Raw genomic sequence first — 16,073 nt, 5'->3', positions numbered from 1 at the left:
AAGATCTTTCATCCCACTTCTGGCTTTGCCAAATGTTGTCTGGAAGGCATATTGTGACTCACTGTACCCTTAAGGTTGCCACACAAACTACATTGCTGATGGCCACATGATGTACTGTCATGCATGGAAGTGATGGAAATGTGAGTGTCATGTAGGCTCTGTATGCTCAGCCTGCAGCGACCAGGGCCTGTCAAATGTATTTCTCAATATGGGACATAGTCCAGGCTGTGGGAGAGTCCCTGTGGTTATGCAACTGTGGCACTTTGCCCACTCCCTGTAGCCCTGCAGATCCTGTCAGGTGGCCAATATGAGGCTCTAGTGGAACAATGTGCCCTGAAGGCCTCAGTCCGTTGACTAAATTGGAAATGGGTACTGAGGTAAATCCCTGAACTAGTCCATATGTGCATTTTGCATCATTGTCAATGTGTGTCTTTGACTCATGACAGGTCCCTTACCTCCACACCTCTGGTGTCACTTTCACAGAAATCATATTTGTCCTGTACAGGCTTATTGCACAAATGACAGAAACAAAATGCAGACATGTTATAGATTCCTGGGAGGCCATGGCATGTGACCCAGTAGCTTGGTTACATAGCAGAAATTGTACAATACATACCTTTGTATGTTGGATGCCATCTCCGTAGGTTAGAAACATATGTACAAAGGAGTGTTCTGTGGTACAGGTACTTACAAAGGAAAACCACCCTGAATTGGCATGAGTGTACATTTAGTAGGCCGCATGTCCACACATGCACAGGGAAGACACTTCCTGTACCCACCATGCCAGCCCTTTTATTGTCACTCAGGTATATAGGTGAAGTCTGTAGTATGGTAGTTACCTGTAGGTACTGTATGCTGTGAGTCAATCTTGCAGAGTGTAAATGTGTTTGTCCAGTCAGGCCTAAGGAGTTTACGCTTTAGAAGCCACATTGGTGTGTAGTGTTTCATTGTGGCTCACATCACAGTACATGTTGCTGGAGCATGGGCTACCCGATGTCAGTAGGCTTGTTTAGTCATTGTAGGCCATCAGCAGGGTAGTGGGTTAGTCTGCAGATTAATCCAAAAGTGTGTAATCATGTCTCTGTACTTGGCAAGTTTGCTTTTCCCTTATGGTATGTTGACAAATTGCCCATTTTGTGCTTGATGTTTCTGACACGTGTGTGACACAATCATTTGGGCAAAAAAGTTGTGTTTGTAATCGCTTGATGTGTCTTTTGCATCCATACAGGTAAACACCCATCAGTAGGAGATTCAGAGAGCCATCACTCGGAAGGTGCAGATTCTGGGGGTCCATAGCCAGCAGAGCACCCCCTGTTGCAAGAGGTGGGAGGACCTGAGACGCTAGGCCCAGAAAAATGCTGAGGTCCAGCTGGGGCTGTCCTCCCAATGTGGGTGGAGCACACATCAGAGTATGACCCCCCTAATGTCCTGCATTCTGGCGGTGGCATACCCGGCCCTTGAAGGGTGTTTGAGAGGAGCCACAAGGGGGTGAGTACAGGGCATATTCTGCCTGTCACATAGCCAAGTTGATGTGTTAGGTTCTGACATCTCCTCTTGACGATTGGGGATGGGCCATGTGTGACACACAAGATGAGTAACTGTTTGTGTAGATATGTAATGTGGTGAACACTGATGTGCCTTGCCTATTAGCCTAGGCACCTAGGACATGACTGAGTATAATCCACAAAAAATTTGCTCTCCAGTTACAACACATGGCTGTGTACATTGATAATCAAGTAATGTTTGTTGTTGTTGTAGTTGGTTTAAATTCTACGCAACAGACCACTACTCCTCAGTGCTACAGGCCAAAGAAAAAGAAGTGATGGATCACTGTTCTCAGCCATTTGTCTAGTCAAGTGAGTAAATTGGCATCTGCCCCCCAGAGGCCACTTGTCTTTAGTATGTGACGAGTGCTAATGCCTCAATACTGTCTGTCATGAGAACATGGGCATCATACGTGTGGGAGGGCATACATTGTTTTTTGGGTGCAGCTACAGATCAAAACTTTCCCTTGGTAAGTGTGGAATGTCCATTGACATTGTGTCTGTTGCCAACATTCCTTGTGCCAACATGTTAGCATGTGTCCTTTTCTCTTTTGACAAAATGTGTACACTGCTGTTTCATGCATGGTCTACATGGAATGATTTCTGTATTCCCTCACATATATGTGCATGCCACCCTATGTTTGGAATTGGACATATGCATTGGTGCTACATTTCATGTGGTGCCACAGACAGGAGTGTGTCACCATTGATTGTTGGCTCACACATACCCTCACCCGTCATTGCATGTCTTTTGGCTTTACAACTGCAGTAGCAATGAGGGACATGACAAGTAGGGCTAGAGTTTTTACATGCAATATGCATTTCTATGCCATCAATGTGACATCATGTGGAAACATGCACTGCAAAGGTGTAATGGGGAAGATTTGTTACCTGACTGTTGGCATGCATCATGGAGTGACTTGCAGTTATGTTGGAATCACATGTGGTTGGATACAACCACTCATCCACGGACATCTGGGTTTGCAGGACCAAAATGGGGACAGTTATGCAGCTTCCCAATGGGCAACATTTTGTGGGCCTTCTACAAGTACTTGCAAATCTCTGGGCCTTTCCAACATACAAAGGAATAATGGCTTCTACTGATGCAATCAGAGTATGCCATTGTAAGGGGTGCCAGACAGATGTCGTTACTTCCCTGGGACTAGCTGATTCATTGTGTTGTGGATTTCAGAGACATATCTCCCTGACAATTTGCACATTTTGACAACAGTGTACATTCCCATGCCAAATATGTAGTATATCTGAGTAACATTAGTACTACCTCCATGGCTCAGTTAGGACAAATTACACATGATGAAGTGTGCAATGCTGACATGTTTCAAGTGTAACATTAATATTTCCATGTCACCTTCTTCAGGCTACTTTCCTGCTGTCAGCAACATGGCAGAATTTTGGAGCATCATTTCTTATTGTTGTGTTATTGTGTATGTGACAAATAGATGTATGATTGACCTTGAGTGGGATCTGTGGGAATGAACTTGGCATTGGCCTACTATTGTGCGACAACAGGTAATTGAGGTATGCTCCATGAGGCAAAGCATTGATGGTGATGTGGTCTCCTACTTGTTCAGTGATTACTGTGATTGCACAACTTCACCCATGCAACTGTAGTTGTCTGAGATCCTGATTTTCCTGTGGGCATGCATGCATATGGTATGGTACATATAGGAGCCACTTTGTTGTAGATTGTTGCTGGGGCCTACATGATGTCACGGCAATGCTTGATAATCAAAGCTGTTCAAATGTGATCAGGAACATGTGGTGACCCTTTTCCTCTTTGTATTTGCAGCATCATCTCAGGCAAGAGAAGGAGACAGGGCACAACCAAGTGGGGAAGCATCTGGCCACGGTACCTCCAGTCATGACACCACTGACTGACACGGAGGGGCCCAGAGGGTGAGAGGGGAGTGCCATAGAGGACACAGGATCAACCTTATTATCACCAGATTATACCTCCAGTGGCCACGCCCTAGTGGTGGCGGACCCATCAGGACTTGCTCCTGTACCATCCTTGTCCACCATCCCCAGTTCTATCGCCACCCTCCCTGTTGCTCCCAACCCAGTTGGCCATTCTCGCTCACCCTAGAGAGTGGGTGTCTCCTTTGCCCCAGGTACCTCAGCCCTAGTGCCTGTTACCCCTGCGACCATTTCAACAGACCCCCCCACACCTCATCTGACCCACACACAACATCCACACCCAGTGACACATCCACCACACCCACCACACATCCAGACAACAGCTCACAACCCATGTGCCTGTACACCTTAGACACAGACCCCAAGACACCAGCACAACACCCACAGACACATTCACCACATCAACCATATCTGCAGACACCACCCCAACACACACAGACATATCCACCACATCTACCATACCCACAGACACACCCCAACACACACAGACACATCCACAACATCCACCATACCCACAGACACCACCCCAACAGACACATATCTACCACTCCCATATCACCCAGCACCTCCTCTTCCCAGCTCCCCAAGAAATGCAAATGCCCACACTCACACAGGCAACAGACACCACCCAAACACAAGCATACCTCACACATGCACACACCCAAGGCATCTATACCCACAGCACGCCCACCACTCCCTGAACATCTAAATCCCCAAACCCTACCAGTTTTCCAAAAGAGAGTTTCCTTTTTGATCTTGCCCTTTCTCCTGTTACCTCCAAACCCATTCCTAAACCCAGGAGGCACTCCACTCACATCCCAACCCATTCCTTCCAAATCTAAGTCCTTCCCTGTCACACCTGCCCACCTCCCAGCATCCATAACCCTCACCACCCAAGGATGATCCCTGAGGTGCCTGCCTGCCCATTTGATGCCCCTTTCTATGGAGGTTCCCAGGCAGTGATTGGAGTTAAGTTTGGGCACAGTAATGTGCATGAACTCATGTGGACTGGTCAATGGCCTTTGCTCTTAAGTATTTGAATTCAATAAACCCAGGTTGTTGTTTTGTTGGGTACACATTTGTCCTACAATTACGTTTCTACCTTTACGATGTTCCTGAGTAACTTGTGTTGTATGCCTACAGTTGTGTGTGTTTCACCCTGAATGCTGATCCATTTGCTGTTCTTTGCAATATCTGACTTTGTGGGCAGTGCTGGTGTCACCCAAGACAAGAGTATATGTTCACCGTATGGATATTTGTTTGTAATCCAATTGGGGTGTTGTTGTATTGTGTTATGTTTGCTATGGTAAGTATTTCATCTTGTGTTGGCCAATGTCAGCATGTATGGTGTTAGAACTGTTTCAGTGATATGGATTGTACATTTGTCTCATGTGTGGAAGTTAGAGTTTTGTTTGTCCACACATGGAGGGTGTTCAATTGTGCTAGCTTCCTTTGCATTTGACTGATCATGTGTCCATTTTGATGTGTGTACCTTGCAGCTACTTCATCTATATGTATTGCCATGCTGTTGCTGTTGTATGTGCTTTCTTGACTTGCACTTACACATTATGCAGATAGGCGTCACTTGGCTCAAATTGTGTTTGTCCCTGAGATACATGAAGGGACAGTTTCTGTGCAGATGTTGTTTTAGGGGCATGTGCAAAGTGAAATGCATCCCAGGGCTGCATCCTTCCATGAGTACTCCTGATGCTGCCATCCCTATTGTGCAGGTTGTGCTGTGCTGCTTTGCAACATACCTAAAAGACATTGGCAAAACCAACAGCTCTCGCATAGGCGAGACCTATTGGCTTTGCCGATGCTTGTTTCACAATCTCTTGCTATTCTAAGTTTTCAAAGATGGGCTTGTTTGGGTAATAACAAAGTTTTGATACTACAAAGAACACCAATCACCGTGTTACGTCTTAAATCCTGACTTTCTGTTTCTCCTGCCCATGCACATATAGGTGGTCATTACAACATTGGCGGTAAAAGGCGCTTACCGGCGTGCAGAAGACCGCCAATACACCGCCGCGGCCGCGGTAGACCACAGCTATTATGACACACATCTCAGAATCTGCCAAAATTCAGACACCCACACAACACCGCCACACCAAAGGTCAGTGATAAACATGTGGAAACAAATCCTCCACGCCAACAGAAACACGCCCATGCTATTACGACCCACGAATCCACGCGGCGGTCATTCAACCGCGGTACTCCATTGGCGGTACACACCGCCGCGCTCAAAATACACACACATCTACAAAACACTGCCACATTGGACAAATCGAATTACACACACCTGATACACATACACACACCACTCCCACACACCCAACACAATATAAAATACACACCCACATCACCCACAAACCCCTACGACCAGAAATTCTGAAAGAAGGCCAGAGAGACAGCACAGCAATTGACAACCCCATCAAACAGAGGCACACAACACCATCACCCACACAACATCCACGCACAAAACACCACACACCACTACACTCACCACACTCATCACCACATACACCACCCCACACATCACCCACACCACCCCATGGCATGCCAAAGACACCCCCGCTTCTCCGAGGAGGAGCTCCAGGTCATGGTGGAGGAAATCGTCCCGGTAGAGCCACAGCTATTTGGCTCACAGGTACAGCACACATCAATAGCCAGGAAGATGTAGTTATGGCGCAGAATAGTGGACAGGGTGAACGCCGTGGGACAGCACCCAAGAAATAGGGAGGACATCAGGAAGAGGTGGAACGACCTACGGGGGAAGGTGCCTTCCACGATCTCCAGGCACAACATCGCAGTGCAGCGGACTGGCGGCGGACCCCCACCTCCTCCCCCACAACTAACAACATGGGAGGAGCAAGTCTTGACCATCTTGCATCCTGAGGGCCTCCGAGGAATCGGTGGAGGAATGGACACTGGTAAGTCAAATCTTAACTATCATATCCCCCACCCTACCTGCATGCTATCACACACACCCACCCTCACCCCCTCCCCTATCACTCCAAATCCTCACTAATGTACCCATAACACTAACCACCCATCCCAACACCAAGCCCTGCATGACACAACTAAGCATGGTCACCCCTCACTAAAGCATGCTCACTGCACATACCCAGAACACCCCCCCAACCATCATCACACAAGCCCCCACACAGGAATGCTTGCACTGGGGTTCACGCACTCCCACCCATTGCACACCATGAAACACACACATGCAATAATCATGCTCTTATGCCCCTGCAGGAACCCGAAGGACCGTCACCACACCAGAGGGTCCAGACAACACCACTTCACCCCCAGAAGAGGCCCACAGTGACGAGAGCAGCTCTGCCCTACTGGATCCAGATGACCAGCCCAGACCATCGTGGGCCTCAGGACAGTCGGTTCCCCTTGCACAGGCACATCTCAATACCGACCTTCCACCCTCTGGTAACACCAGCACAGCACCCACCCAGCGGGCCCAAACCTCCCTACCCAGGACAGGTCAATCAGCGGTGTGTCCACCACTACAGGGCACCCAGGGTAACCCACCACCCCAACAACAACAGGGACCTGGGGGCAGTGGTAGTGGGCACACGGTCCAGGGGACAGAGGCACAGGAACACAGGGGAACTGGGAGGGCTGCTGTGCGACAGGGGGCGGACAGGCCAAGGGAACCTACTCTCCACGAGGCCCTATCCTCCATCATGGGAGCATACCACCACTCCCAGGAGACGATGGCGACGGTCCTGGACAAGTTGCAGGAGACCCTGCGCCTGCAGGAGGAGCAGTATTTGGGGTTCAGGGAGGAGCTCAGGACCATCGGCTCCACCCTGGGCACCATCGTAGGGGTGCTGAAGGACATACAGCAGACCTTGAGGGACACCATGGCACTCCAAGGGGCCCCTGACACTAGCCACGACGATGAACTGCCCACCACCTCCACACGCGCTAGTGGACAGGACGCCCCGCCACAGGACCACCACACCAGCACCACACCCCCTGCAGACGGACAACCACCACGCAAGCAGTCCCTGAGATCTAGGAACAGGACAGAGCAAGATGGCAAGACCCCCGCCAGGAAATGAGACCACCCTGATTGTCCTCCCACTGTCCCACTTTGTTACCCTGTCCATATTCAAACTGCCCCAGCTCCACTTCCTATGCCCAGATGGGCAGTGCACCTGTGAGACTAATAGACTGGACTCTGCCATGGACATTCCTCCACCATCACCCATCACCATTTTACAACCCCCCTTCATTTTTTGAGCACTTAAATGAACACCCTTGAAACACAAAACAATCTGGAGTCAGTCTATGATTTGGTACTTTGTATTATCAATGACAGTGTCATAATGGCTGTACCCTTGTAAGGCTAACATACCTATGTCACACATCACAAGCCCTTGAAGGATGGAAGCAGTTGACACGTAGGTTACCACACCTGTGAAACCGTAATGGAAGGGTACAACTCAGTTAACAAATAGTGATTGAAATCGAGGAACAGGATAGAGGTAGACGTGTGAAAGTTAATGTAATGTTAAACCAGAAAATGTTCTCACCTGTGTGTCACTGGAAATATTGCTGTATGACTGACTCCCTGTTGTCGTTTTCTTCTTCCTCAGCTTCATCCTCTTCACTGTCCACAGGCTCCACAGACTCCACAGCTGCTACAACACCGTCATCTGGATCATCCTCCTGCAGAAAAGGCACCTGGCATCGCAAAGCCAAATTATGGAGCATGGAGCAGGCGATGATGATGTCGCACACCTTCTTCGGTGAGTAGGGATCCACCTGTCATATGGAGGCACCTGAACCTGGCCTTCAGGAGGCCGAAGGTGCGCCCATGGGTATCATTGTACCATTCCTCTGCCCTGGTCCTGGGATTCCTCACTGGGGTCAATAGCCAGGAAAGGTTGGGGTAACCAGAGTCCCCCAATAGCCATACACGGTGCCTCTAGAGTTGACCCATCATATCAGGGATGCTGCTTTTCCGCAGGATGTAGGCGTCATGCACAGAGCCAGGGAACCTAGCATTTACCTGCGAGATGTACTGGTCTGCCAAACAGACCATCTGGACATTCATGGAATGATAACTCTTCCTGTTCCTGTACACCTGTTCACTCCTGTGGGGGGGGACCAGAGCTACATGGGTCCCATCAATGGCACCTATGACGTTGGGGATATGTCCAAGGGCATATAAGTCACCTTTCACTGTAGGCAAATCCTCCACCTGAGGGAAAATGATGTATGTCCTTACGTGTTTCAGCAGGGCAGACAACACTCTGGACAAGACGTTGGAAAACATAGACTGGGACATCCCTGATGCCATGGCCACTGTTGTCTGAAAAGACCCACTTGCAAGGAAATGGAGCACTGACAGCACCTGCACATCAGGGGGGATTCCAGTCGGATGGCGGATTGGTGACATCAGGTCTGGCTCCAACTGGGTACATAGTTCCTGGATTGTGGCACGGTCAAACCGGTAGGTGACGATGACATGTCTTTCTTCCATTGTCAACAGGTCCACCAGCGGTCGGTACACCGGAGGATTCCGCCATCTTCTCATATGTCCCAGCTGACGGTGCCTACGAAGGACAACAGCGAAGAACCAGTCACTATTCCTCCAGGTATGTACCCACAGTTACACACAAGACTACACCAGACACAAAACCCTTCCTGTATGTGTGTTGAGTGTAAGCCTAGCTATGTGTGACGCAGTAGTAAATGAAGCCATGTGGGCCCTTGAAATGGCGGCTGCCTGACCTCTAAACTGGGACAATGGGATTGTGGGGTAACTGCGCTGGCGTTGCACACCGTTGCGGTAGGCGGTCGTAGACTGCGGCGCAATGCTGCATTGATTAACATGGGACCCTATGGGTCCCAGGAGCCAATGAACAGGTGCGCCGGCGGTGATGATGCGCACCGCCGCGGACGTCACCGCCGCAGACGTCACCGCTATTTTCTATCTGTTCAATCACTAGATACCTGACCTTTGACAGGAGAGGACCTACACTGCTAGTGCTGCTGTGACCTCGGTCTGGAAGCGACGATGGCTGCTGCATCTGGGGAAAGGGCCCCTGCCTTCACTGCACAGGAGTTGGAGAAACTTGTGGATGGGGTCCTCCCCCAGTACACGCTACTCTACGGTCCTCCAGACCAACAGGTTAGTACACAGGGAGCACGTTGTATGGGCTAGGCCTGGGTGGAGAGGGCTGGGTGGAAGAGGGAAGGGGGCAGAGTTCATAGAACATTAATGCATGGGAATGATTGGGCCACATGGCCAGAGTAGGGAGGGGGCCACTCACAATGACGGTGCAGTTGGTAATGACTGTTCCTCTTTCCTTGTGCATGTTATGTAGGTCAGCGCCCACCAGAAGAGGGACATTTGGTGTGCCATCGCCAAGGAGGTCCGGACCCTGGGGGCCCACCAGAGACGGGGCACCCACTGCCGGAAGAGATGGGAGGACATTCACCGCTGCAGCAAGAAGACGGCGGAGGCTCAGCTGGGGATGGCCTCCCAACGTGGGAGGGGTGCCCGTCGCACCATGACCCCCCTGATGTTCAGGATCCTGGCGGTGGCCTACCCGGAGTTGGATGGGCACTTGAGGACATCACAGCAGACACAAGGGGGTGAGTACAACCTCATTCTGCGGACTTTGCGTGCAGTGGAGGGGTCTGGGTGGGGAGGTGGGCTGTGGGTGTCCTTAGGCCAGGGCGAGTTAGGTAGGCAAGGCCCCTCCGTAATGTAGGCCATGTGGCACTCAACCGCACCTCAGCCGAGTGCCAAGTCGAGGTATAGTTGCCCCTGTGGCATCCATGTGCGCAGATGTCCACCATTGCCATGTAGGCCATAACCCAGAAATTGCGTGAGAAGAGTGCAGGAGCACGGCGTAGTGCAGGGGGCTGTTGCGTCTGACTTGTCCGCCAATGGTAGCGGAATGCCATGCACTAAAACTCTCTTTCTTCTGTCTCCCCCCCTTTTCCTGCTCTCCCTGTCCTTTTGTACATCAGCATCAACAGGCGGAGGTACAGTGGCACCGGAGCACGAGGGAGCTGCATCCCACATGGCCATGGAGGGCCACACCACGGACTCTGAATGCACCAGTGGGACGGAGGGCGAGGGGAGCTTCACGTCGGCCACCGGATCACCAACCAGCGATACGGACTCGTCCGCCGATGGGAGCTCCCCTGTGGTGGCGGCACCATCTGTGCCCCCCACTTCAACAGGTACAGCCGCCACCTCCCCTACCAGCACCGCCCTCCCAGCAGCCCCTCAGCGTTCACCCCGTGCCCGCTCACCCAGGAGGGTGGGCATCACCTTCGCCCCAGGCACCTCAGGCCCTGCCCCAGTCACCCCTGCTGCCCTCAGTGAGGAGGCCATTGACCTCCTCAGGTCACTCACTGTTGGGAAGTCTACCATTGTGAATGCCATCCAGGGTGTAGAACGAGAGTTGCAACACGGTAATGCATTCCTGGAGGGCATTCATTCTGGTCAGGCTGTCCTTCAGCGAACCCTGCAATCTCTGGCCTTAGCACTGAATGGCAGCCATTGTCCCTGTCTCTAACCTCCCCCCTCCAACTTCCTCCACCCAGACCCAATCCCCTGTACCCCAGCCCATCCCAAGCACACCTACAGACCAGCATGCACACAGGTCAACACCCAGAAGTAGCTCAAGCAAACATAGGCACCACACATCCCACAGGCACTCACACAAGCATCACACCCATACAGACACAGCAACATCCACTGTTTCCACTGTGTCCCCCTCCTCCTCTTCTCCCTCCTCCCTCCCAGTCTCGTCTACACACAAACCTGCATGCACCACATCTACAGGCACTAGGACTCGCACCAGGACACCCAGCACCACAAGCCGCTCGCCTGCACTCACCACCTCCACTGCCATTTACACGTCCCCTGTGTCCTCTCCCAGTGTGTCTGTGACGCCCCCTCCCAAAGTACACAAACGCCGGCAGTCACTCACCCAACATCCATCCACCTCATGACAGCCTCCAGTACCTGCACCTGCACCCAAAACAGCTAAAGTGACACCTCCTACAACCACCTCCTCTTCCTCCACTCCCAGACCCCCTCCAGCTACCCATCCCAGTGTTCGTCAGAAACTGTCCCTCTGTAAAATTGACCTTTTTGCCCCCACCTCCCCCCTCCAATTCATCAGTCCCGTCGTAGCGCCTCAGCCAAAAAGCCTCCAATACCAGTGGTGCCTGTTCAAGGCTTGTGGAGTGCACCGGCCACTAGGGCAGGCAGTAGGACCCGGAGCCAAGGCACTGGCAGCCCACCCCCTGTAAAGGCTCTAAAATTGGAGAGTGGACGACGGGACCGTGTTAAGACTCCTGGTGGGACAACAACTGACATGCGTTCGAAGGGGATTGGTGAGTCAGCTGTGACTCCAACAAAGGTGGCGAAGGTCCAGAGGAAGTCTGCCCAGCCTATTGTGAGTGTCACGACGGAGAAGTGCGCCATCATTTCTGGCAGTCCAGACACAACCGCCAGCACCGTCGTCACTGGTCCAGAGACAACCGCCATAGTCACAGCCCAGGAGGGCCCAAGTATCGTCACTGGTCAGGAGACCACCGCCGGAGTCACAGGCCAGGAGGGCACAAGTATCGTCACTGGTCCAGAGACCACCGCCGGAGTCACAGCCCAGGAGGGCACAAGTATCGTCAATGGTCAGGAGACCACCGCCGGAGTCACAGCCCATGAGGGCACAAGTATTGTCACTGGTCAGGAGACCACCGCCGGAGTCACAGCCCAGGAGGGCACAAGTATCGTCACTGGTCAGGAGACCACCGCCGGAGTCACAGCCCAGGAGGGCACAAGTATCGTCACTGGTCAGGAGACCACCGCCGGAGTCACAGCCCAGGAGGGCACAAGTATCGTCACTGGTCCAGAGACCACCGCCAGAGTCACAGCCCAGGAGGGCACAAGTATTGTCACTGGTCAGGAGACCACCGCTGGAGTCACAGCCCAGGAGGGCACAAGTATCGCCACTGGTCAGGAGATCACCGCCGGAGTCACAGCCCAGGAGGGCACAAGTATTGTCACTGGTCCAGAGACCACCGCCAGAATCACAGCCCAGGAGGGCACAAGTATCGTCACTGGTCAGGAGACCACCGCCGGAGTCACAGCCCAGGAGGGCACAAGTATCGTCACTGGTCAGGAGACCACCGCCGGAGTCACAGCCCAGGAGGGCACAAGTATCGTCACTGGTCCAGAGACCACCGCCAGAGTCACAGCTCAGGAGGGCACAAGTATCGTCACTGGTCCAGAGACCACCGCCAGAGTCACAGCCCAGGAGGGCCCTGGCTGCCACAGCCCCGCTGGGCAATGATGGAACGTCATGCCACACACCAATGCCCAGTGTAGAGAACGTCATGCCACACACCAATGCCCAGTGTAGAGAACGTCATGCCACACACCAATATCCGTATCAGAACCGCCATGGCAAAGCACCGCTGAACAGGGCAAAGACCGCCATGTCAAAGCACCGCTGAACAGTCCAGAACCGCCATGGCAAAGCACCGCTGAACAGGGCCAAGACCGCCATGTCAAAGCACCGCTGAACAGTCCAGAACCGCCATGCCATGTCAAAGCACCGCTGAACAGTCCAGAACCGCCATGGCAAAGCACCGATGAACAGGGCCAAGACCGCCATGTCAAAGCACCGCTGAACAGTCCAGAACTGCCATGGCAAAGCACCGCTGAACAGGGCAAAGACCGCCATGGCAAAGCACCGCTGAACAGTCCAGAACTGCCATGGCAAAGCACCGCTGAACAGGGCAAGGACCGCCATGGCAAAGCACCGCTGAACAGTCCAGAACCGCCATGGCAAAGCACCCCTGAACAGGGCAAAGACCGCCATGGCAAAGCACCGCTGAACAGTCCAGAACCGCCATGGCAAAGCACCGCTGAACAGGGCAAAGACCGCCATGTCAAAGCACCGCTGAAGAGTCCAGAACCGCCATGGCAAAGCACCGCTGAACAGGGCCAAGACCGCCATGTCAAAGCACCGCTGAACAGTCCAGAACCGCCATGGCAAAGCACCGCTGAACAGGGCCAAGACCGCCAAAGCAAAGCACCGCTGAACAGTCCAGAACCGCCATGGCAAAGCACCGCTGAACAGGGCAAAGACCGCCATGGTGAAGACCGCTGCACAGGGCAAGCACCGTGTAGGAATGAAAAGGCCGCCACATCAGGCATCCTTATCCCATGTGCAGCTGGGACAGTGACAGGACATGAACTTTCACGAGGAGACTCATCCAGTCTGGGCAACAGTCCCACCCGGTACCAGTAGAGAACTGCATCTACTTGAGAGACTGTGGCTTTGCACTACCCAGGATTGAACAGTGGGCGAACCACCCACTGTAGAGACTTGAGAGACTGTGGCTTTGCACTTCCCAGGATGGCACCGTGGGCAACCCACCCACTGTAGAGACTTGTGAGACTGTAGCTTTGCACTCCCCAGGATGGCACAGTGGGCAACCCACCCACTGTAGAGACTTGTGAGACTGTGGCTTTGCACTCCCCAGGATGGCACAGTGGGCAACCCACCCACTTATGAGACTTGTGAGACTGTGGCTTTGCACTTCCCAGGATACATCAATGGGCATGGAGCCCTGTCGTGGATCTGGCTTCGCATTCATGTGGCTGAGGTGCCCCCCTTTCCCTTCCCCCTGAGGTGCCTGTAGTATTTCGATCTGATGCCCCGGCAGTGTTCTCTCCGATTGTGGTCAGGTATCGTTTGTGGGCCTCGCCCATGCATTTTTGGACTGTTGGTGCACGGACATTGTTGTGTACATATCTGCACTACTTCTCGTATTGTATATATAATTATGACTGATTTTCAAATATATATCTGTATATTTTTGTATGACATGCATATTGGCACATTATAATGTTTGACCGAATTTCGCATTGTCTTTTCATTCTTCCAGGGGGATTGTGGGTTGTTACTGTGATTTTTGTGAATGCATTGGTGTGTATGTTGTAATATGCGGGGGTGGGGGTGTTTGGTGGGTGTCCCCCTAACTTTTGCCTCCCCCCTCCCCTGTGTCGTAGGTGCATTACTCACCGGTGTCTTCGGCGCCTATGTAGCTGTTGGTCGTAGAGGAGCAGAAACACAAGGGCAGGGAGTATTTGTAATTCCGGCTCCATGGTGTCCTCCTTCCTCGTGGGATGTGTTCAGGTGAGCGTTTTCCCATTGCAAAAGCTGTTTCCACCGTGTTTTTATCCACGGCGAATCCGCCCCGGAAAAGGTGGTGGATTGGCGGGTTGTAATACTGTGGGCGGTACATTGTCTCCCGCCTGTCTGTTGACGGTAACTGCCGCGCTGCTTGTCTGTACCGCCGTGGCGGGCGGTGTGTTAAAGTGGCTGTCTTTGTTGCCGGTTTCCGCCAGGGTCATAATTCCCTTTTTTTGTCCGCCGGCCTGTTTGCGGTATTACCGCAGCTTTAACACCGTCCGCCAGGGTTGTAATGACCCCCATAATGTCTACAAGTATGGATAAGATGTGACTCCTACACCCTATAACCCTCATTGTGTTATGTAACACTTGTGGTACAATCACTGCATTAGATTTTAAATCCTGGCTGTTTTTCTACCGACCATGCACTCTTAACATGTCATATTTACAAGTATGGACAATATGTGACTCCTACACCCTATAACCCTCATTGTCCTATGTAACATTTCCTACACATTGATTTACACGCTTGTATGATTTATTGTCTTTCTGAGTGTGATGTAAAGTCATGGGACACACACCATACAGGGATGAGTAGCGCTATTAAAGAATTCAATACAAAATAAATCATTAAGTGCCATTTAAATCACTATTTGTGTAATTATTCATATATAAAGTTACATTGGGCATTCTGACCTGACAGTGGATGCAAATCTCTTACTTAGGGAGAGATGAGCAAAGTCAAAAACCTGCCTCCAAATCATAATTTCTCCAATGTTCATGTAAAGTAATAACATGTGTGCCCTGTTTCCTTCCATAACATTGGCTTCTACGTGTTAGGCTCCAGAGGGTTTCCAGCCAGGATGATATTGGAAAAACGATGGGCTGAAGCCCCTTTATTGGGACCTAGATGGCAGAAACAATAAGCCCACTCACCGCTTGTAGGTTGCTGCTCCGAACAGAAAGCAGTCAATGTGCGGGTGCTGTTGAATTGTGTCACCCTCTGGAATCATTATACCAGTACAGATTCAGCATATTTCACTGGGTTGGTTGGATCCCAGATCCGGCTCAGAAATAGCTGCCAGAAATGGGATCCAGCAGTATTCACTCCATTTACTGCACTGTTAGGCTGTAAAGGCACATAGGGCCACATGTGGCAACTTTCCGATTTGTGACCCGCAAATTGCAAGTCAGAGCGACTCGCAATTTGCGAGTCGCAAATCCGAATGTTGGATGGTGTCCCTGACACCATCTGTGATTCGCAAGGGGTTCGCAAATGCCCACCTCATGAATAATCATGAGGTGGTTCGCAATTTGCGACCCCCTTGCGAATGGCGCCCTCACAGGGAGCCACCATGTCTGTGACTGCTTTTCAATAAAGCATTTTTTTTTT

Source organism: Pleurodeles waltl, chromosome 6 (assembly GCF_031143425.1).
Source record: "Pleurodeles waltl isolate 20211129_DDA chromosome 6, aPleWal1.hap1.20221129, whole genome shotgun sequence".
Lineage (NCBI taxonomy): Eukaryota > Metazoa > Chordata > Amphibia > Caudata > Salamandridae > Pleurodeles > Pleurodeles waltl.
This window is presented reverse-complemented; position numbering follows the sequence as displayed.